General features: G+C 39.4%; 1 long non-coding RNA gene across 2 annotated transcripts; it reads left to right on the top strand.

The window, feature by feature from the left end:
• Positions 1–1,658: 1,658 nt before the first annotated feature.
• On the top strand, positions 1,659–11,750 carry LOC125249208. 2 transcript variants are annotated; one of them, XR_007180512.1, is made up of 6 exons: positions 1,659–2,426; positions 2,530–2,592; positions 2,868–2,939; positions 3,050–3,103; positions 7,202–7,279; positions 10,389–11,750. It is a non-coding gene; the product is annotated as an uncharacterized LOC125249208 (long non-coding RNA). The 2 variants fall into 2 exon arrangements; XR_007180513.1 differs by lacking the exon at positions 2,530–2,592 and having other exon boundaries at positions 1,660–2,426.
• Positions 11,751–24,458: the final 12,708 nt, after the last annotated feature.

The raw sequence follows: 24,458 nt of genomic DNA, 5'->3' as shown, positions 1-24,458 counted from the left end.
ACAGTATTTATATCATTTTTTTACCTCTAAAACACCACTATGTCCAACTGCGTTCAGCTTTCGCTTAGTGAGGTCTGATCGTGCTCTGACAGCGGAAGTGATGTCTCGTGCATATACTTCAACGAGTGCTAAGCTGCGTTCCATTCGACAGGGTCCCTACGCAGTGTTCACTGCTCCCTACTCCCTGAGCACGGTATATCTGTTGAAGTGGACTTCGCTGGCAATAATCGCTCATTTGGAACACCCTGCAAATGTCATCAAAGAAAGTCAATGACATTTGTCGTGCAGATTGATAACATAAATAAATAAATAAATAAATAGATATTTTAATTTACTTTCGAATTTAAAATTGACTCTTAATAGATTTGAAGCTGTAACTGTCATGCCATATGAAAATAAATTCTCATTTGGTTAACTGTATAAATGTATTCTTAATCCATGGTCTCGTGTGCTTTCTTTTCCACGCGCAGCCGCATAAACACTCCTGAGGTAACGGAAATAAAATAAAATAAATGATAGAGCCTTAGCTGCTTTTCAACACTTTTACTTTGTCATGCCTATTCATACAATAAAATATACAAATGTAACACTCATCGCCATAACCATTCATACTTTCGTTCGTATAAAATGTGTCGCGCAGGGGGCGCCTGTCTTTAATTAAATAAGTAGGGCAGTGCACCAGATTCAATTACTATGTGCCTACTGATGTTGAAGTTAGGCCCCTCTGGTGTCACAAATGAATTATTTCTCCTTTAGAAGGTTATATATAATGAAATCTATAATAACTTATGAATAACTTGTAAATGAATAAATGCTTAGAATGAATAAAACTCTGGTGAAAGTAACAAAATGTAAAATAATTTAATTAAACAATAAAAAGGATTAAACTATCTCAAACTGACAAACGGTTTGGAACGTGAGCATTCGCACCAACCCCTTTCTATTATATCACAAACCAATATTACACCAATAATGCAATAATTACAGTGACTCCGCTGCACTGTAGAAATCGCAATCTTCCTACTGTGCGCGGCTGAGCGCTCTCTGAAAGACCGGCCACCGACTCCTATGCACGGTAGTATGCCTCCGGGAAATCTTCCTCCGGTGCGCAGCTGCGCGCTTTCTGCAGACGGGCCACAGACTCCTAACTTGTAGTAGTCAAACTCGCTACTTTCTCGTTAACTAAGTTAGGCACTATGATGTCTGTGCTCAGATCAGCAAACAGCAAATAATGTGTCTCTAGATTGGAAGAATAACTTGAAAACACCGTCTTTATCAACGATTCTTCCCTCTAAAGAATAACGGAAAGTCCACGATGTCGAGCGAACATACACGGAGAATTCAGTTACAAAAAAAAAAAAAACACAAACTCACAACTCGTGTGTATTAATCAAGTAAATATACACAATTTAAGATATCAATATGATGAATAATCCGTTAAAACTTATCTTTATCGTAATCTATATTTGCTTATCTTTCCGATCGGCTGCATTAGTATTCTATAGTCTTTGGTTAAACTACACTCTCGTCTCCATGGAAACCCAACACACTCACCAAAACATAACAAGTAGGTGAGGGCGGGACTTAACTTTCATAAAGCAATAAACTAAAGAAAGCTCTAACTTTTAGGTCAAAACCATGTTTTCCACATCCCAACAAACATGAGACGTCCGCCCGACGTGCAGATCAAGTCTATATTGCGTCGGTCGGTCGGGACCATATCTGTACGTCTACACGACGCGCAAATCCGGTGCGGTATCCGGACGTCTTTTTGCGACGTCTCTCGGACGTAGATATTAAGTTCAATATTTACGTCCAGATTGGAGGTTTATTGGACGTCAGTGGACGTGCAAGACTGGTACAGAAACTTGGCAGTATAACGTTGTGACACACTCTACATTATATTATTATAAGTATACTATGCAATATTATTATAATATCATAGTATATTACATAGCTAACATTATATAATATTAAGCTGACGTCATTGATTTACATTCAATACTGCTGTCATATTCTCATTTCATGTATAACTTGTACATACAAGTTAACACTTGATTCAATCCACTAAAAAACTTTTTTTTAACCCCAAGTGCTGAGTTACACGTATTGGGTCACTGTGTTGAATTATTTTCTAATATTGTTTTATAGGTACATTGGGTTATTTCAGCTAACAGTAAAATATCAGCCTGCCAGAGTTTTTTGGGTGGCACAAAATCAGCGGCTTATAATTATTTAAAGATTTTAAGTTATATGTTTTAATCCTATATGTATTTATTTATGTAAATGCTGCATGACTTTGGCGTGATTTAATGCGCGTGCGCGTTAAGCGGAGCTCGGAGTTGCCATGGAAACGGGGAAACAACAACGGACAAGCAAGCAGCAAAAACTCCTCCGTCTCTCGCTGTTGTTTTCACTGCTTTCAGGTGAGTTTAGTCCATAAAATCACACAAATAATACATACAGCTGTTCCTGACACTTTTCTTACCTGTAATTGATACGCTTCTGTTGAATATTTTCTTTTTATAGAAATGGTTTAACATTAGTGTCTTCGAAAAAAGTCCGTTAGCATCTCAACCATTTTCAGAGAAGGTATGCTAAAGCTATCGATTGAGCTCTTGTTTATTAATATTCGGCCATTATATCACATCTTATGTGTAGATTAGATGTTTTGAAAGTTTTGTTAAGGTTTTGCTGGTAATTTGTCAATGGGTGATTGGAAGTATGCTAATTTATATGACAAAAGAATGCGCTGTACTCTGTACTGTTAATCGGTGACGTCACTTAGATGAAGCGCGAAAAGACTCGTTCAAACATGTTTAATCTCTCATGGTAAACTATTAATACAAATTGTTTTGTGGTTTTAGGAGCGACAGAAAAAAACATCTACAACAAAGGGTGATTAAGCTCCACCCTTGCTGCTGACCTGAAGGAAACAGGTGAATTGAGAAAGCTCATTAAATAACTTCATATGCAATTTTTCACGATATACTTCACCTATATCACCATGTATATGTGCTTTTTTCAATTATATATTTCTATGTATTAGTTTTAAGAAGGCTGTGACATCCAAATGTAAGTGACACTGTATGAGCAATACTAAGTAAGTTAACCTAAAAAAAATTATCTTTTTTTTTAATATATATATATATATATATATATATATATATATATATATATATAGAAGAATATACAGAATATATATATATATATATATATATATATATATATATATATATATATATATTCTGTATATTCTTCTTTCTCTTTTCTGCATTTCACATATGCTCAAGCTTGTTTACAGTGCCAGGCAAAAGTTTGGGAAACAAAAATTAACAAAATAACAGGGATTATACAAAATGCATGTTATTCTTATTTAGTACTGTCCAGAGTAAGATATTTTACACAAAATGTTTACATTTAGTCCACAAGACAAAAGAAAATTGCTGAATTTATTAAAATAACCCCATTCAACCATTGGTTCTCAATACTGTGTGTGGTTATCTGGATGATCCAAGACTGTTTTTTTTTTGTTTTGTGATGGTTGTTTTTGAGTCTGTTTGTTCTGAGCATTTAAACTGAGCTCTGTTCTTCAGAAAAGTCCTCCAGCTCCTGCAGATTCTACAGTTTAAGCATTTTTGGCATATTTGAACCCTTTCCAGCAGTGACTGAATGATTTTGAGATCCGTATTTTCACACTGAGGACAACTGAGGGACTCAAACCTATGACTCAAACACAACTATTAAAAAAGGTTCAAACATTCACTGATGCTCCAGAAGAAAACACGATGCACTAAGAGTCAGGGGGTGAAAACATTTTGAATTTGAAGATCAAGGAATATTGTACTGAATTCTGTGGCAGTACTAAATGAAAAAAGAAAAAACCTCAAAAGAAAAATTTGGACATCATCCCGTTCGTGTTTTCTTTCTGGAGCATCAGAGAATGTTTGAACCTTTTTAATAGTTGTGTTTGAGTCCCTCAATTGTCCTCAGTGTGAAAAAAAAAAAAAAAAGGATCTCAAAATCATACAGTCACTGCTGGAAAGGGTTCAAATTAACAAAAACAGTCGTAGATCGTCCAGGTAACCACACACAGTATTAAGAACCATCAAACAGGTTGCTTGCACAGGAACACACAAACAAAGTTGATTTTTAAACAAGTCTTTACTTAGTAATCCAACAGGAGATAATACAGGAACAGGTAAAACGCAACAACACAAGGAACACACGAGACCGGACACTATGGTGAGGATGGTGACTGCTTATGAAGGGAGTGCTGAAGAGTGGTAATGATGGTGATGGTCTTCAGGTGCGGGTGATTGATGATCGTGTGCAGGTGAGGAACAGGAGGGATGCTGGGAAATGTAATGCCGGTGCAGGTGACTGTGACAGTACAGAGAAGGACGGTCGAGCTGGAGGATGAGCCAGGTGGTGGCCCAGTCCCCAGTCAGGATGGTGGACCACAGCGGCAGCACTGGAGGGAGGAGCCATGGTGTTGACAGCTTCAGTGCCACCTTGGGGACGAGCGATGACGGAGGAGGAACCCACGGCGCAGATGGAGGGCTGATGGAGTGGATCGACGGCAATGACCCAGACGACCGCGACAGAGCCGCAGCGACGACCCCCCCCCTGAGATGGATGCAGGGATACCGAGGGCAGAGGCGGAGCCTGAGGGAGGGCGGAGCTTGCTGGAGCAGTAGGGGTGGAGGGCCGGAGAGCAAGGGCTCGCCGCTGAATGGGACTGCCGACTCAGACCTGTCCTCAGATGGAAACCCCTCAGGCTATGGGGTCTAGTGATGTCCGGTTTGCGAACGAATCGTTCTTTTTTAACCGGTTCTTTTCAGTGAACCGGTTGAACCAGTTCACCAAATCGGTCTGAATCGTTCCAAACAGTTCGCATATCCAGTTAGCAAACACGAATCCACAAATTACTAAAGTTATTCACTTTTTGACTGCCTGACACTACCTCTCGAAATAAACCAACATCCCGGAGTTATTCGGTTACTCCAACAGTACACTGACATAACCTGTTATAAAGAGAGAACTGATGATGATGGGCACGAGCAGCAGAGCAGCTGATATGAGTGAGCATGCGTGGCGTACACGAACGAACATACACGGCCTGTCACCGTTCTCGTTCTCGAGTAGAATCGGTTGCAACGGTTTTCAACGGTCATCCAGTACACAACCGAGAACCGCTTCTTTCGGACATGTCCGATTTGAGAACCGGTGAGCTGATTGATACTGCGCATGCGTTTAACTTTTCAAGAGAACGCAAAGCACGTTGGTCAGTTTTGTTGAACATCGGACAGTGTGATAATATAAAACTACTGGAAATATGTTTATGACTTAATTCAAAATACAATTTTTTTTTTGTGCTTTTCCAAATACACCATAGCAGATTGATAGCATATAATACTGTACATAATACTGTAAACTACATGCCAACATGAACATAATATTTTGTACATAGATCAAACTAATGTTCAGAAATAGTTCTACAAATTTATTTTTCTATATTATTTAAAAAGCAATATAGTGAAAGTTGTGCAGCTGTGCTTTCAAGTTATTTTTTTTAAAGATTCGAAACATTTATTTGTTTCATAAATAATCCATGGACAGTTTATTAAATTTCTAAACAAGGTGATATAAAGATAACTACAGCAAGAGCAAACAAGCGACTCCTTTTGAATCGCTCTCGCGGTTCTCGAATCTCAATCTCGTTCTCGAGTAGAATCGGTTGCAACGGTTTTCGAATCACCAGTACACAACCGAGAACCGCTTCTTTCGGACGTGTCCGATTTGAGAACCGGTGAGCTGATGATACTGCGCATGCGTGATTCAGCGTGTGATCTGAAGCTACCGAACAGTAACATCACAGCACCGGTTAACTAGGACAACTGATGCTATGAGAGGACTCGGATGAGGGGCCAATTCTGGCGAAACGTAAGTTTATTTAATTACAAATAAATCGTAATGTAAGAGGATCATGGTTTCTGCTCTGATGAAGACAAATTTATTCACTTTATAACTGTAAAACTTTGTTTGCACATCACTGCCTGTATATGTCATGTTTGGATGCTTTAGATGCAAAACTAAATTGTAAGAAACGCTTCAGATTATAATGTTTTAGTTGACTGATGTTATGATTACTGACTTTATTTGAATGTGTTACGTTTTTTTCATCCCGGCCCGCAATAGACGACGTCATCACGGATGACGTCATTACGTCGGAGTGTAAAAGAACCGGTGAACCGTTTTTTTCAACCAGTTTATTGAATCGAACTGTCCGAAAGAACCGGTTCGCGGAAAAGAACCGAACTTCCCATCACTAATGGGGTCATGCTCGGCCGCTCCTCCTGATGTGGGCTCTGACGTCACGGCGGAGTCGTTCACTCCATCTGCGGTGGGTCTCTGACTGGGAACTGGGCTGGGCACGTTTCTGGATCGGGGCTGTTTGCTCTCCAGACACTTCAACAAGGTTTCCCTCCAGTTAAAGCCGGTGGTATCTGGGAGGTTGCTGGAGCCGTGGAAGTTTGCCCTGATCCAGAACAAGGTCTTCAGGGTTTCATCCTCCAGGAGGCCGGTTGATGGCAAGGTGAGAAAACGCAGACGAAAAAGACAGGAAATTGTGGCTCTCCTGTGTCACGGTGATGAATTTTTCCCATTCATCCATTTGGGAGGTCCGGTCTTCTGTAACGGGTTGCTTGCGCAGGAACACACGACGAAGAAAATGATTTTTAAACAAGTCTTTACTTAGTAATCCAACAGGAGATAATACAGGAACAGGTAAAACGCAACACAACACAAGGAACATACGAGACCAGACACTGTGGTGAGAATGGTGACTGCTTATGAAGGGAGTGCTGATGAGTGGTAATGATGGTGGAATCAGGTGCAGGTGATTGATGATCATGTGCAGGTGAGGAACAGGAGGGATGCTGGGAAACGTAGTGCCGGTGCTGGTGACTGTGACAAACCAAGGGTTCCCAAACTTTTGAATCAGGTTATTTTAATAAATTCAGCAATTTTTTTGTCTTGTGGACTATATGTAAATATCTTTGATCTCTCTTATTTTGTTAAAATTATTCACATTTTCAAAGATTCTGCAAGGGGTTCCCTAAACTTTCGCATGGTACTGTATTTCTAACAAACCTAACATTATATAATAATATTGTTGACAAATCACTTATGTTCCTAGATTCTTCCATGCTGATGCCAGCAGAGTTGAATGGACCTCCTGTCAGATAACATCTCAAAGTTATGAACAATATGGCTAGTAAGTAAAATCTCAAACTTACACTGTCATTCTGTGTCAAATCAATTAGAGGTCCCCAGCTCAAAATTTTGATTTTGTTAATTTTTTTATTGTAGAAAGACAAATATAAATAGTGATGAAAATAAGCAATAAGGTACTCGAGGCTGTGCTGTATCATGACTAAGTCACAGCTGAAGGGCATTTGTTAGGCACGCCGTGAAGTAAAGTAACCCCTTCAACCGTGACTTATTCATGATACAGCACTAGCCTTGAGTACCTTATTGCTTTTATAAAACGGATACCACACAATACAAATATTAAAGCCAAAAATATGTATCAATGCAACTTTTATGAAGTAAACGTTCACTAAAGCATTCCTTCCGATGGAAAAAATAGTCCCTGACCATGAACTCATTACTCATTTACTGAGTAATCCACTACTTTGTAGAGGGGGTCAAAATAACAATTTGACTTCAGCAATCTTTGTTTCATTATATGCCAACAGTGACAATTTCTACAATGGTAAAAAGCACTTCTTGTGTTTTTTGCCTCAACTTTTCATGTGAACCGTGCCCCATTTCGAACTAAACTGCCAGAGTGAAAGCATCCTAAGAGTATTCAAGATATCTTAATATCCTTCTAGATTCTTAAGGCCTGTACACACCGGGACGAATATCGCACACGCTTATCGCCAGCATTTTTCGAGACGTTTTGTGTGATACCCAAGCGATTTGACATTATGTGGCACTTGTGCTTAAAGGAACACTCCACTTTTTTTGAAAATAGGCTCATTTTCCAACACCCCTAGAGTTAAACAGTTGAGTTTTACCGTTTTCGAATCCATTCAGCCGATCTCCGGTTCTGGCGGTACCACTTTTAGCATAGCTTAGCATAGTTCATTGAATCTGATTAGACCGTTAGCATCGCACTTAAAAATCACCAAAGAGTTTCGATATTTTTCCTATTTAAAACTTGACTCTTCTGTAGTTAAATCGTGTACTAAGACCGACGGAAAATAAAAAGTTGTGATTTTCTAGGCTGATATGGCTAGGAACTATACTCTCATTCTGGCATAATAATTAAGGAACTTTGCTGCCGTTCCATGGCTGCAGCAGTGCAATGATATTACGCAGCGCCCGTGAGCCCCTGCTTGCACAGGGAACGTGCCTTGCAACCATGGAGACGTTTGTAAGAGACGCTGCGTAATATCATTGCACTGCTGCAGCCATGATACGGCAGAAAAGTTCCTTGATTATTACGCCACAATGAGAGTATAGTTCCTAGCCATATCAGCCTAGAAAATCGCAACTTTTCATTTTCCGTCGGTCTTAGTACACAATGTAACTACAGAAGAGTCAAGTTTTAAATAGGAAAAATATTGAAACTCTTTGGTGATTTTTAAGCGCGATGCTAACGGTCTAATCAGATTCAATGAACTATGCTAAGCTATGCTAAAAGTGGTACCGCCAGAACCGGAGATCGGCTGAATGGATTCGAAAACGGTAAAACTCAACTGTTTAACTCTAGGGGGGTTGGAAAATGAGCCTATTTTCAAAAAAAGTGGAGTGTTCCTTTAACGTTAGTGCAAATAAAATATTTATGATATTAAAGGTGCTATAGAGGATGTTTTGTTTTATACACTGCATGATTGGCCAAGAGGGCCAATCCGCGCACGTCTCTCACAAGGAATATAATGGCAGTGATTGACAAGCCAGAGGGCCAATCGTTTATGCGATGAACGCGTAAACAATTGGCTGATGTTTTTAAGGCCCTACCTCATGCACAGATGATGTATATTGATATTAATCCTTTCAGTGCACCTAATAAATAGTCTTTTATCAGTTAGTAAAGACAGTTTCAAGTAATATTGCAAAAATGTATGAAACAAAACATCCTCTATAGCACCTTTAATAAAGTTAAATAAGATAAAAATGCAGATATAAACTGGCATATATATAACATATGAGAGATGGTAGTCAGAAACGGTAGTGCAAATAAGTCACAATGACAGTAGTGCAAGTGAACGGTAGTGAATAGACATTAAATAAACGTTCTCAACATTTTTTTTTGAATGTAAAAGAAAAAAACAAACAGTAAAAATACAGAAATAATACACTATTGGTGTGGCCAAGAGCTGGCAGAGCACCCATAGCGTGTGTCTCAATCAGCTCCCTAGTTCAGTAGTTAGGGCACTGATCAGGGAGTCGGCCACATTCATTTACACGGTATACTGATACACGATCTAGGAAGCTAGGGAGCTGATTGAGATGCAGGGATAGTTTGTAGGGGTCTTCCTTGTCTACTTACTTTCTCTTTGTCTCTTTCGCAAAGTAAAGTTTATTAAGAATGAGAATCTAGAAGGATATTAAGAAGGATATTAAGATATCTTCAATAATTTGCAGGCATGCAAACTTTGGAAAAAAGTGTATTTAGGGCACTCAGGTATGTTATATGCAACTGAGATAATAGAAAATCACAAGATACATTTCTAGTTTCAACATTATTTGTTCTTCAGACATTGCTCTTTAAAACAAAAAAAAGTATCAGCTGTATGGAAAGTGACCCACATTTGGTTTTTGACCACTGAAAATGTGTACATTTTACCAATTTACTCATGGAGCCACATTAAGATCTCCATATCTCTGGGGTTGAACCATTGAGGGCCTTTTAAGTGAAGATACCAAAAGGAAAGTTTGTATCTTTTGCTCTATTGAATTTATTTGTGCTGTTGCTTGTAGTAGATTGTAGATTCTTTGTTCTTATTTTCTTTATTTGATGGTAATCCTTTTTTCCCTGAATAGCACATACAGAACTGTACTGAAACCACGATACAAACCGAACCGTGAGCAATTCTAACCGTTACACCCTTAATAGCCACTGACACTGCCAATACAGACTGGATGTGCCACTAAGACGTGCCATTGGCTTCTGTACATCGGATGTCATTATTGTAAATAAAAATCATGAGGCAAAGGAAAATAGAGTACAGTTGGTGCAGTGCTGCAAAAGCTATGAATTTATGAAGTGATTTCAAACCTTGCCATTTTCTTAATATATAAATGTGTACTTGGTGTATGACAACAGGCTGCTTTTGCAAATTTATAATTTCTGTCTTTCCAATCCTATACAGATGCAGTAATGAAATGGAGTCAAGATGCAACTGAGAGGAGATGATAATGCTGAGATGAACATGCTTCTGAGCACCTTCATGCACAACAAGAAAGGAAGGAGTGGGACGCACACAAAAATATTTTTAAAAAGACTTCATAAGAATGTTATGGATTGTTGTTTGTTATTTGTTATTTATGTTGTTTCTAAATGTTATGTACGAGCAATTCCAGCATTATGGATGAGACATTTGCAGGCATAACTTGAAATATAAATATTTATAGAATGTATTCATTACCAATATATTGAATCATCTGTTTATATTTTTCTAAACCCCTGAAAATAGAGTCTAGACATCAGAAAAATTTCAGCCTATAACTGTGTTTTATATTTTAGATGAGGGAAATACACTTGCTTTGCGGACATGACAAAAAACAGACAACATATTTTGTTTGACTTAATGTGCATTACAATGCACAAACCTAAAGCAACAGTATCTACCAAATGGAGAATGGTTGACTCTTCACAGAACATAAAATATCTATTTTATTTTGATTTGCGTTTTCGCATTTAGTAAAGATCAATGTTACAGACGTGATGGTTTTGAAAGCGGAATTTATCTGACTATAAAAATTTTCTAGTTGACTATACATTACATTAATATAATAAACCATAATGAGCCTTTGATATATTTAGGCATAATTTAATACGCGCTCAAGCGCATGCAGAAAGCTTGCTGCAAATCACCGACAAAAATAGCCTAATAATTATTGTGTCGGGGAAATGTCAGGAATAAAATGCAAGTGATCTCGCCGGTGCCTCCATGTCATGTAAGTGCATTAATACTTAGCATAAAAACGTGCACATTTATCTAGGTCAACGTTAAAGTGTGCGATCCATATTAAAATAAATCTTCATATCAGAGACAGACGCACTTGCAACCTATAAGTTGTGGCTATCGAAGTTTTAAAATGATCTAACTGACCGACACATCTATTTCGTTGTTGATCATATGTGTTATTGATCAAGATCATGTAAACATATGCTGTCATAAAAAAAAACAACTGATCATTAATTTATTTATTATATAATTAAGGTACAAATATTTATCTAAAAATGCAATATTGGATAAAGATGTAATTTTGCTAAGTGTACCCCTCACATGTGGTGGATAATAGCGATTTCCTTCAAATTTCTATTAAAACACAGCTAATGCTGTAAAATACAGAACTAAATGCACAAAAAATGTTTCAGTAAGATTGATATTTGCATGGAATTGCTCATAAAATATGTTTTTTTAACCCACTATTATATGTTTTTGTTATTTCTGGGTATACACACAATCACATATGGACTTCACATTGAAATAAATGTTTTGATTGAATGCAAAGTGTAACTGTTTATTTGACGCAGAAGCAGTATAAATGATGTCTAAAGTGAGTCTACAGTTGATTTTGTAACACATTTTAACTAAATTTTAACCTTCTTGAGACATCCTATAGATGTCAATATTGGACGTCCAAATGACGTCGTAAAAAGACGTCATAAAAACTTTCATTCTGGCTCCTCATGGGACGTCTGTTCAACGTGCAACAATGACGTCCAAACGACGTCGAAAAAAGACGTCCAAACGACGTCGAAAAAAGACGTCATAAAAACTTTCATTCTGGCTCTTCTGGGGACGTCTTTTCAACGTCCGACAAAGACGTCGAAATTACGTCTTTTGGACGTCCCTTTGCTCAGTGGGATGTGTATGATAATCAAATCGGATATGTTGTTCGTGTTCTTAACGGCATACACACCCACATTTTATACAGCAATATTAAGAGTGGTATATTCCATTCAAATTTTAGCTCTGAGCAAGAACAAAACAAAATAAAGTGAAATAAACTCAATACCTGTAGAATTTTATTCTACTGGGTTACATATGAATACTCAAAACCAGAGAGCCGTTAAACTCTTTCAACTGCTCTGCTTCATCGTAGTTCTGACTGGTGACGCGGTGCACAATAGACCTTTTTCACACTTTCGGGTTTCTGGCTTCCGGAATGGGCCACGCAGTGTAAAAGTTTTTCCGGTTACAGTGATAGATAGCCTCGATCAGAACCAGTTCGGGAATCAAAGTCGTTTTACGAATTAAATGTCATGAAAATGTTTGAACGGTCTTGGTGAATTATTGGTGAGACTACAGCGCTCTCATTAAGAGCTACATTTAATAAATAATTCGAAGTGATGGCGGTTAAACTAGTTATATTCTTTGTGTCTGTTTGGCGCGGCTGTGCATTATCGCGCTCCATGTGCTGTAAAGACAGTGTCTGCGTCTCAACGTGCATAGGCTACTATGTGACATTAGTAATATTCAGTACTATTTAGGGTGGATAGTATGCACATATTGGGATGTATAGAGTGTTTTTAGCGACGTGCTGGGGAAATGATCGACTGGCAGATCCTTATCACACAAGCCCGATCCTCTGATTCATGAAGCAGGACCGCTCGCACCCTGGATATTTCTGGATATAAACACTTAAGTCATCTCTCACTCATTTTCCTGTCATCATCATCTTAAAGTGTGTATTATGCACAGTATTGTTGTGCTGTTGTAACATGCAAAGACTGATAGTTGTGTACAGTGTGGTGTTGGAAATTGTTTTAGTTTAATCATTTTAATCGATCAGGATTAATTATAACATATGCTTGAATGTGGGATGTGATGCCATATGAGATTAACATGCTATATATTTTTAAAACGTATTAAACTCACGACAATATATGTATCTCACGACTTTATATCCCACATTAAAGTATATATTGGGAGTTAATTTTTTTTTTTTAATTAATAAATTATATAAATAATGTTCGTCGTACGTAATACGATCTGGGAAATTGCTGAATGAGTAGCTGCGTAGCCTTTACTGTAGCTTACGGCTCGTAATAAATCCACCTGCCGGTAAATTCGATCAACGGTCTGAGTGGCTGTATAAGCTACAAACAAGTAGAAAATTTCTTTGTAGATTATAGAAAAGCTATTTGGAAAAGAGACAAAACAGAAAAGGTAAGAAGCGATATTTGAGAAAAGAGCATATCAATCTAATAGCCGTAGACTCATAGCGGAACTAACTTTACCCTGCGTCACGTGATTTCCGATTCTTGTGAAAAAGGTCTATGACAGTTGGGTAATTTTACCTCTCTACTTCCTGTGAAGTGATGTATCGATGTTCCCTTATTCCCTATGCCGTTCGCAGTGCCCTTCGAACTGAACATGTTCGCTCCCTTCGGAATGGAATCTCACTTAAGATGGCGAAATACCCTGTGAAGTCCACTTCACAGTCCACTTACAGTCGAATGGAACCAAAGACTATAGAATAACACAAGACGTGTCACTCGTATTGTTTTGAGTGGGAGAAAGTGTAAAGGTCATTGCACACTGAGTCCGAAATTCGCATGCGAAACTTCCGTCCATCAAAAAAATATTCGGATCAGGTTCGAATTTCTGCGTTTTTCGCATCCGTGGCACGCATTTTGAGAGACGTTTTGACAATTCAGAGCCACCGTACGCGAACGCAAAAATCCAGAATGCCATCTGACAAGTTGATCCACGTTGCCTACAGCACAAAACAGCAGCACTGAATGACAAACAACGTGAGGAATACAAAGAGACCGAATATAAAGTCAGATTGTGCCAGTAGTAAAGCATCAAACAGAGCCACTGACATCTTTGAAATGCTCGGATAATCCCGCAGCTCCTTGATGAGGTGAATTCTCCTTTCTCTCTATGCAATCTCGGGATTGAATGGACCCAATATTTCCTCTTTCTTTTTCTCTTTTTAAGAAGAGAGGAGACAACGTGCTCACTGCTTGAAGACTTCATTTTGTATTGTTTTGCGATTTTTTTCGCAACGCATTCATTACAACGCATTGGACTCAGTGTGCAAGGACTCTGTGCGTGACAAATTTTTAGGATTGCGAATACGAAAAAAACACATGCGAAAATTTCGGACTCAGTGTGCAAAGGCCTTAACACGCAATATAGCGGAACAAGTTCCGCCGGTAACACTTTACTTGAAGGGGTGTGCATAAGACTGACATGACACCTTCATAATCTTGACATGACACGTGTCATGAATATGAAGGAGGTTTTATGCATGTTTATGATAACATGTTATGATAACATGCATGTTAACTGTCATTAAGTGTCATTTGCTCAATTATGTCATTTTTAATGCAAAGATGACATTGTTTGAGATGTATTTGTTACGACAACTTGACATAAACCAACACATCATAACCTGTCAGTGTCTTTGTCATGACAACTTGACATTAGCAAAACATCATAACCTGTCATAAACATGACATAGCAGATTAATTATCAAACTTAAAAAACTACTCAGCTTTATGGGTTAACATTACATTACATTATTTTGGTAACACTTCAGAACACATATATAAACGATTAACTATGACTTTTCCCTCAATAAACTCTTAATTTACTGCTTATTATAGTTAATTGTTAGGTTTAGGTATTGGGTAGGATTAAGAATGTAGAATAAGATCATGCAGAATAAGGCATTAATATGTGCTTTATAAGTACTAATAAATAGCCAATATTTTAGCCATATGAATGCTAATAGTAATAAGCAACTAGTTAAAAGACCCTAAAATAAAGTGTTACCATTATTTTATAACAGTGTCAATTTTTTTAAGAAATTTGAAATTGTCTATTATCTGACCTTCTGTTGGAGGAAACTTAAAAAAACAAAAAACAAAACAAAAAAAACATGAAATGAAAAATAGTCATGACGCTGTTATAAAATTATTTGTCAGAGTATTGTCACTTAATGACATTTTAATGACAAGTTCAATTTGTACCACTGTACTTGAGCTCAAGATACATATTTATGACACTATTATAATGGCCTCATGTCAAAACCAACTACATGACAGTTTAATGCAATGTTAACCGATAAAGCTAAATGATGTCAAGTTGTCATGACAAAGACACTGACAGGTTATGATGTGTTGGTTTATGTCAAGTTGTCGTAACAAAGACATCTCAAACAATGTCATCTTTGCATTAAAAATGACATAATTGAGCAAATGACATTTAATGACAGTTGTCATAAACATGCATAAAACCTCCTTCATATTCATGACACGTGTCATGTCATGATTATGAAGGTGTCATGTCAGTCTTATGCACACCCCTTCAAGTAAAGTGTTACCGTTCCGCCTTCTAAATAAGAGCCAATCGCTGACTGGTAAAGTCATCGCGTCACTTCAGCGACCGTTAGAATCACCGGTTTCTATAGAAACAGTCAGACAGCCTCCGAGGAGACGCGCATTTAGGTCTGCGCATGCGCATTAGCTTGAGCCAGCCTGAAAATTATTTTTTGTCATGATTCAAGCGTTTAGAAATTACATTTATGAGCCGGTTGATGTTAGATTTCATTGGTGATTTCAAATATGAAATTTAATCGTAAGGTTGGCGAACAGTTTTGGAGAATTTGATGTTTCCCCATTCAAAGAGATAGGAGCTGCATGATGCCCAGAATGCCCGAGAGGCATTTCAAAGATGGCTGCCGAGTGAAATGACTTGTCTTAAAGGGACTTTGATGGAACCATAGACTGTAAAAAAAGATGGACGACGCAACGCCGCTTCCTTACATTGTTTTGAACTGAAGCCAAAACGGACGCCGATGGGCGCTGACACGTTACGCAAAAACGTCAAAAAAAAAAAAAAGTTTGGAACCTGGGCATGCGCAGAAAGACTCGTCAGTGGATAACTTCGCGGTATCAAAGTTCCGCCCAGACGGCTGCGTCATCATTGATGTATTTTAAATAGGCTATATAAATTATACACAATTTAAAATTCTACCTATAAAATAATAGGCTATTCTGTTTTCTAGAGCAGTGGTTCTCACACTTTTTAGCCAGCGACCCCTAAACTAACATTGACGAGAACTCGCGACCCACTACCACAGAATACACAAACAATAAACAAAAAAAAAGTTGTTTTAAATCCACATCCACTTCCTATGGAAGCTTGTTTCCACCACAGAACAAAAAAATAAAAAAGGTAATTGCGACTTTATATAATTTATAACTTTATAACTCGCACTGCAAGTTTATATTTCACAATTATGAGAAAACTAGTCAGAATAGCGAGATGTAAACTCGCAATTTTTAGATAAAAAAATCGCAATTATCTTTTCAAATATTTTCTTACGTGGCGGAAACAAACTTCCATAATATTTACTGTATTTAGGCTTACCTTTCAGTGGGATGGGTGCACTTGTTTTTCGGTGCACAAAAGCGTAATCTGTGGGCTGATGTTGGATACGGCTACTCGCAGATCATCCTCAACATCAAGACGTGATCTGTATTTATTTTTCATGTATGTAACAGCGGAAAAAGTCTGCTCGTACAAATAAGTAGAGCCAAACGGAAGCAGTACATCCATTGATGATGATTCAGGCAGACTGTCCACAATTTCCTCAACATTTTTAACCTTGCGAATTACAAATTTATCCATTCTTGTAGTTGCAGTTTCCACGTGCAGTTGCGTGCAGTCTTGATAACTATCAATACTATCGCACGGTGACGTCATATCTTAGAGTTACGAAATATTATTTACATTTTTTTTTAAAAAACCTTCTAATCAATTCTGTCTTTAGAAATCAAAAAATATTTATTTGTAATCTTATTTTTTTAATATTGAAAAATATTTTTTTGTAATCAGAAATACAGAATTCAAACGAACTCGCGACCCCTTGAAATCATTCCGCGACCCCCAGTTTGAGAACCACTGTTCTAGAGCAATAATATTTTTGAAACAGCAAATTCAGTAGATTAACTCAATATAATATGCCTCTAGAAACTCTAAAATGTCAGAAACGGTCCTGCTATTTTAAATAAAATGTTTAAACTAACGTTACAGGAGATCGATTGCTGTAGACAATGCTCTATAATTAATTAGAGTAGGCTATCATTAGTTTTATCCTGCTAATTATTATTTTATACCCATAAAAATAATTATAACTGCCAGATAACGATCACCTGCTTTTTTTCCGTCATGGCTAACGTTAGGCGTGTTATCTTAACTAATAACGTTTATTAATTAGCTTATGAAGTCCACATTTAATGTTACCGAGAAAAGCTCAGATATCCGTCAGATCCTGTAGGTCAGTTAGTACAGTTTACTGCTGAACAGCTCATTTTGTCGGTGTGAAATAACACAGAAATTGAAAATTAATAGTTATTTATCTTCAATCTCCCCTCGAAGCTCCGACAGTCCTCAGAGAAGCTGTCAATCAACTGTGAATCACGATGACATGCCCCGTTTCTATAGCACCAAATTGCTAGCTAAAATCAAACTTATCACAAAAATGAACAATTGAATATAAATCAGTGTGATAACAACTACATTAAATGACCAAAACCATCTTTCGGAAAATTTTATTTGAAGCATAATTTATTTTTATGTTTTAGCTTAAGTCTCATTCGTCTGCATTGAGCGGGCGGGGTTTATGACCTGTACTGCATCCAGCCTCCAGGGGGCGATCAAAGAGCCCGCAGATTCACTTTTCAGGACGTATGAGGCACACCCAGATGGAACGCACCTCTAGACATCACTGCCGTTGTCAGAGCGCGATCAGACCTCACTAACCGAATGCTGAACGCAGTTGGACATAATGGTGTTTTAGAGGTAAAAAATTATATAAATACTGTTCGGTTTCTCGTACAAACCGATCGTTTCGTGTCTTAGGACATCAATGTGTCTTCACGAGCCGCAGGGTTTAATTTGGATTTGTCTGTGCATGTTTTATTTACTCTTATAGTAGAAGTTCCCATCCACTAGCATTATTTAACTGACAGACGGCAACGGTTGGAGTTAAAAATCATCATCTGTGTTCTACTGAAGAAACAAAGTCACCTACATCTTGGATGCGCTGGGGGTAAGCAGATAAACATCAAATTTTCATTTTTGGGTGAACTATCCCTTTAAGTGTTACATGTGTGCTGGTGTATAGATGAGGCTATACACGGAGATCCACAGATAAGGGTTTTACTTAAACGAAGGAGATTAACATACATCCAAACACATACAATATAACTTTTACAAGAACAGAACATATGGTAACATTTAAGACCGGACAAGGAGTGAAGGGAGTGAGTCCATTATAAAGGGAGTGTTGATGAGGAAGTCCAGGTGCAGGTGATCCGTGATGATGGGGAGAAGACGAGGGAAGTGAGTGCAGGTGTGGAAACAGGAGGATCATGGGAAATGGAGTCCTGGAGACACGGGAACTGTGACAGGGTGGGCGCCCTGGAGCCATGGCAGGTCAGGAGCCTCGGCAGGCCATGGTGGGTCAGGAGCCTCGGCAGGCCATGGCGGGTCAGGAGCCTCGGACGGCCATGGAGGGTCAGGGGCCTTGGCAGGCCATGGAGGGTCAGGAGATGAGGGCTGCCATGGCGGGTCTGGAGACGTGGGCTGCCATGGTGGGTCAGGAGCTGCAGCAGGCCATGGTGGGTCAGGAGCTGCAGCAGGCCATGGTGGGTCAGTGTCTGAAGGCAGCCATTGTGGGTCTGGAGCCTTGGTGGGCTCTGGTGACCCCGAAACCCCGCCCAGGAGATCCCCACCCACAGGTACTGGGCCCCCCCCAAAAAAATACTTGGGGAGTTTTAGGGTAGGCTCAACTGGAGTAAAAGCATGAGCTGGAGTGGGCTTGTGGGCGCCAGCAGTGGGCTCATGACAGGCTGGAGCGGCTGGCTCGGCGGCGGCGGCTGGAGCGGCGGCGGCTGGAGCGGCTGGAGCGGCTGGCTTGGCGGTGGCTGGAGCGGCTGGCTCGGCGGCGGCTGGAGCGGCTGGCTCGGCGGCGGCAGCTGGAGCAGAGGGCTCTGCAGAGACTGGAGACACTGGCTCGGCGGCGGAGACTGGAGACACTGGCTCGGCGGCTGAGACTGGAGACACTGGCTTGTTGGCAGCTACTGGAGCGGCTAGCTCGTTGGCAGCTACTGGAGCCGCTGGCTCGTTGGCAGCTACTGGAAAGGCTTGAAGAGGGGTCCAGTCCATCCCCTCGTACATAATCAGAAGTCCGATAGGAACTGGAGAGGGCCCTGTGGAGACTGGAGAGGGCTCGACCATGACTTTGCGGAGACTGGCGTGTGTTTAGCCTTCTTCCTCTTCCTCCTTTTGGACCGCCCGGACATAATAGAGGGGTGTGGCTCAGATAGGGTGCAGGGGAAAAGCTCACTGGAGGGGTATGTGGAGGAAGACGGAGATTGACAAACTGGCCAGGCCGACCGTGTTTCCGGGAGGACTGGACGAGATATGCACTTATAATCCTGAACCTCTTCAACAACGAATTTGGAGTCATTTAAATACAAAATCAGATTAATAGTATCGATTAAGGAAACATAATTGTCAGGTTCGTCAAAGCGGATTGTGCTCTCGTCCAGTCCGTCCAGAAACAGGGCATTTAAACGAGCATCTGGCCAATTTGTCAACAAAGCTAACTCAACAAACTCCTCCACATACCTCTCCAGCGAACGTCCAAACTGCAGGAGTCCAATGATCCGATCCTTCGCCGACATAGGAGTGGGAGGTACGGGAGGAGTAGGAGCCTCGGAGAGAAGAAACATATCCATATCTTGTGGAAATCCGGTTGTTGTTTTGGTCAGGTCTTCTGTTACATGTGTGCTGGTGTATAGATGAGGCTGTACACAGAGATCCACAGAGAAGGGTTTTACTTAAACGAAGGAGATTAACATACATCCAAACACATAGAATATAACTTTTACAAGAACAGAACATATGGTAACATTTAAGACCAGACAAGGAGTGAGGGGAGTGAGTCCATTATAAAGGGAGTGCTGATGAGGAAGTCCAGGTGCAGGTGATCCGTGATGATGGGGAGAAGACGAGGGAAGTGAGTGCAGGTGCGGAAACAGGAGGATCATGGGAAATGGAGTCCGGGAGACACGGGAACTGTGACATTAAGCATTATGTAATTAAATAATGTTAGTCAATGCTCTTAAAGATCCATTTATAGATTAGCACTCAAATTATCCATATTGTCTGACATACATACAGAAACCACTGAATTGGTGTCATGAAATATAACACTTGTTTCTGTGACAGCACTGGGCTGTATAAGCTGCAAGAAAAACAAAACAACAACAACAACTGCAGGCCAATCAGAAGACATTGTAGCAAATTAGCTCAAGGGAAATTAATATAATTATAACTTGTTATTATTAATTATGAAAATTTGGATCAGTTAATAGAATTAACTTGATGTAGCAGAATTAATACCACAATCAACTAACCCGTTCGTCCAGCAATTAATTGTTAGTTATTAATTATTTATTAATTTTAAGGAAAGAGTACTTTTCATGGCCGCCGAAAAATAATTCTTTCTTAGCATGTACAGCATTTGGAGTGTGCAATAAGACCAGGAATCATTAAATTGACTTTGTTGCAAGCAGAGAGTCAGAACCAAATATGTATTGTGCACAAGTTTATTAACTAAATCACAAACACAACTAATCTAACAAACACACACACACATACATGGGTAAAATGGAAAGTGACAGAATGAAACCGAAAGGGAAATAGGGAGTGAAGCTATCAAAAAGAGTTATTTTTTCATGAAAAGAACCATCAGCTTATTATTTTCAAAACACATAATTAAATGTGCGATACTTGCATGGCCTTTGCAGTGGAAGCAGTTTGTGAAGTTCCTGAAGAAGGATTTCAATGAGTTTCAATCGATATCTTCTGCATTGAATGAAGAAGTTGTGATGAATTTGCATAGTTAATTTGACTCGGTTTGGTTGAGAGAGAGAGAGTTCTCTCTCTCTATGGGTAAGCACATTGCTGGGTGTAGATCACGCCAACTGATAAGGCCATGCAGAATGGCAAACAGAAGATGCAGAGAAGAAGGAAGAGCTGATGGTTGCCCGTTCAGTGATGGTAAAGTTGCTATTTTCTTCCGAGATGGAATGAAGGAATTACAGTGTGACTCAGTTGGGAGAGTCCTCTCTCCCGGGCAGAGGGTGAAGATTGTGATCAAGGCCTGCTGGTGCCCATGGGCCCCGATGGGGTAAAGTCTGTTTTAAGGGCTATGGATCTTTCCTATGGCCTCTGCTTTTCCATGTGACCACATTTTTCACAGCAATAAAACCATCTTATTTGATGGTAGCCCTGTGACTGAGGCCTTTTCTAGATGGCTCTTTTCAGGGGATGTTTCATTACTAAGAGTGGGCCTTAAAAATTATTTGTTAAATGTAACAAATAATTATGTGTCTGATTTGTCTCAGTCGTTACAACATTACCAAGTTAATTTGAAAATCTAGCTTTTTTTATATTTAGAGTCCCAGGGTTGATTGAGAGTGTGGGTGAGAGGTCCATGTGTCTGAAAAGATTAAATCCCTGATGTAAAGTATTCTTTAATGCCAGTGAAGGGGTGGATTCTGGAATCCACTGCCGCTTCAATATATATCTTTTAAGTTATTAATCAACATTTATATTTCTGTTAAAATATTTGAATGACTTCTTCAATGTATGTTAAAGCATCTGTTTTCCTCTGTACCTCTCACTGAGAGAAAAGAACATGTTATCAGTATGTTTTGGGAAAGTTTCCTGCTCAGAGCAGAGCTCAGATCAACTTCAGCCTTGAAGAAGCTGTGAATCGTGTATGTGCGCTAAGTGTTCTGTGCAGGTCCCTTTGTACTGGACAACTGGCATTCTGCTTGAGACCAGCAGACACCATGTCATGACCCCAAAAGGACATCCGGTACCTAAATCCAGGGTCCCCTCGTCATCACCGTGACAAAGGGAGATATGCTTCTTACTATCTGTCCACGTGTGGAAAATTTCTAATCTTGTCTATTTTTCTTAGCCGATCAGAATCATTCAACCTGAAGTAATGACGTAGTTAGTTGACTCTGTTAGAGTATAATTATTGTGGAAATGTGAATGTACGCAGAGCGGCCTACGAACTCCTTGTGAGACCTGAAGCTGGCTTCTGCTGATGAAACTGCAAACTATTCTTCATTAAATTTTTCTTCAATTTATACATTTTTTTTAAACTTTGACTCCGGGTCTTTATTCAACATATCTGGTTTCAAGGGTCCTAAACTGTTTATCCCCAACAGTTTATGGTGGAGGATTATGCGGGCACTCATTCTTCGGTGACATCCCTGGCTAAACAACAAACAAGGTAGGAAGCTGTTTTATTATTTGGTTAGGGCTGTCTGAGTGGAAGAGATTGGGGCAGGAGAGCAGCAGAGCTTCACTCAGACGTGAGTGAGGAGTACCGTAGAACCAGATTTGGAGGCCGGGGAGGTACACTAATTATACTAGATTTATGATATTGATGATCATTGAATTTGATAGTATAAGAAGTCGCTGAAGCCACGTGACGGCAGGCAGCGCATCGAACGCACTCCAATACAGGGACACAAAGTGATTAATACACGGCGTGGTGTACAGAGGTACCCCTACAGGGAGTTTAAGGCACTGGATTGAGAAGGTCCAGTGGCACCGTGAACCTAACTCTGTCTCTTCCACATCAGATAGGGGTACCCCGAACTTAGTGATTCAGACAGTTAGGGATTAAGCTATTAGTTAATTACAAAATAAAAAGAAATATTAAATAGATATAGGGTTTCTTGTTTGCCTGGGATGCATCTAGAACGATTCAGAGAAAAGTAAAAACTTTATGACCCTAATTGGATTGGACCAGTATGTAACTGTGATTTTGGAGTATACCTTGCAGTTTCATCAAGCAGAAGCCAAAGCTGTGTTGTTTAAAGATCGCCGCCTCCATCTCTTTCAGGTGAGTATTAACTTTGACTAAAATATGGCTGACAGAACATTACACTGAATGGACAGTGAGAATTAAATTCACTGAGAATAGTCTCAGCACTAATATGTTGCTGCTCAGAGAATGCACAGTCAAATGATTTCAGTGATTAAATACTGCTGTAATTAACCTGTCTCCATGTTTTAACACTATTAGGCAGTCCAATGGCTCTGGTGGCTCTTGAATGCAACTTCCCGAAGCTGCAGAAAACACCTAATTATGTTTGAAGAAAACTGTCAAAGATTTCATGATGGGAAAGAGCGGGTACCAGTGTGCACGATGGTGATTTCTCAATGATGGGTTAGATCCTCTTTGGCCAGACAGAGGACAACCTAAGGCAAGGGGTTACCGCCGCCACTGGGCATCTACCCTGGAGGGAGGTGTTTATGTGAGATGGGTATGAGAGTTGAGCAGGATGTCTGTGAGGCCAGCAGCATCATTAACTCCCTGAGGTCTGAAAACGCGCCGGCGCGTTTTGCAGGATTTTTTTCACATTGCAGCAAAACAGACTTAAAATACTCCGTCATTTCTTGTCATAGAGACATAAGTAATATATCAATTGAAACTATAGAATGTCTTCTTTTATTTGTGTACACTCAGAGTAAAAACACAATGTTGTGCTTTTTGTAAAATAAAGAAAACTAACATGATGCGTGATCTCTCCTCTCCCTCTGAACGAAGTCCAATCTGATAGTTCTCAGAAAATGAACTGTAACTTATGAATACTAATGACAAAAAAATGACACTTACGTCTAATGAAACGTTGAAATGACAGGTTTTAAATCGTGCAAGTCAAATCGAAAACAAACATTCTGTGTTTATGTAATCTGTATGAAAAGAGAGCCATGTCAGAAGTCTGTGATTCAGCTCATTATCCGCTAATGCGGCCACGCCCATGGAGCCAGCGCTATTCAGAAGAAAATTCAGAGGCAATACATGCATTCATTGTTTCAATCGTGTATTTATTGTCTTGAAAAGTGTTTATTTGGATGTTAAAGCAATGGTTAGCGATCTCTAGAAGACATGCCGTTAGTTCCTAGTTCCTTTTTTTCTTTATATGAATTTGTGGCCTAAAGGTGTACAGAGAGCGCCCTCCGGCTGCAAGTGTGAATTAAAAACACCATTCCTGAAATGTCCTCTTCTTCTTTAGAATAATTTGTGGACTAAATGTGCACAGAGAGCGCCATCCGGCTGCAAGTATGAATTGAAAACATAGTATCCAGCAC

The sequence above is a fragment of the Megalobrama amblycephala genome, linkage group LG16 (assembly GCF_018812025.1).
Source record: "Megalobrama amblycephala isolate DHTTF-2021 linkage group LG16, ASM1881202v1, whole genome shotgun sequence".
NCBI lineage: Eukaryota > Metazoa > Chordata > Actinopteri > Cypriniformes > Xenocyprididae > Megalobrama > Megalobrama amblycephala.
This window is presented reverse-complemented; position numbering and strand designations above follow the sequence as displayed.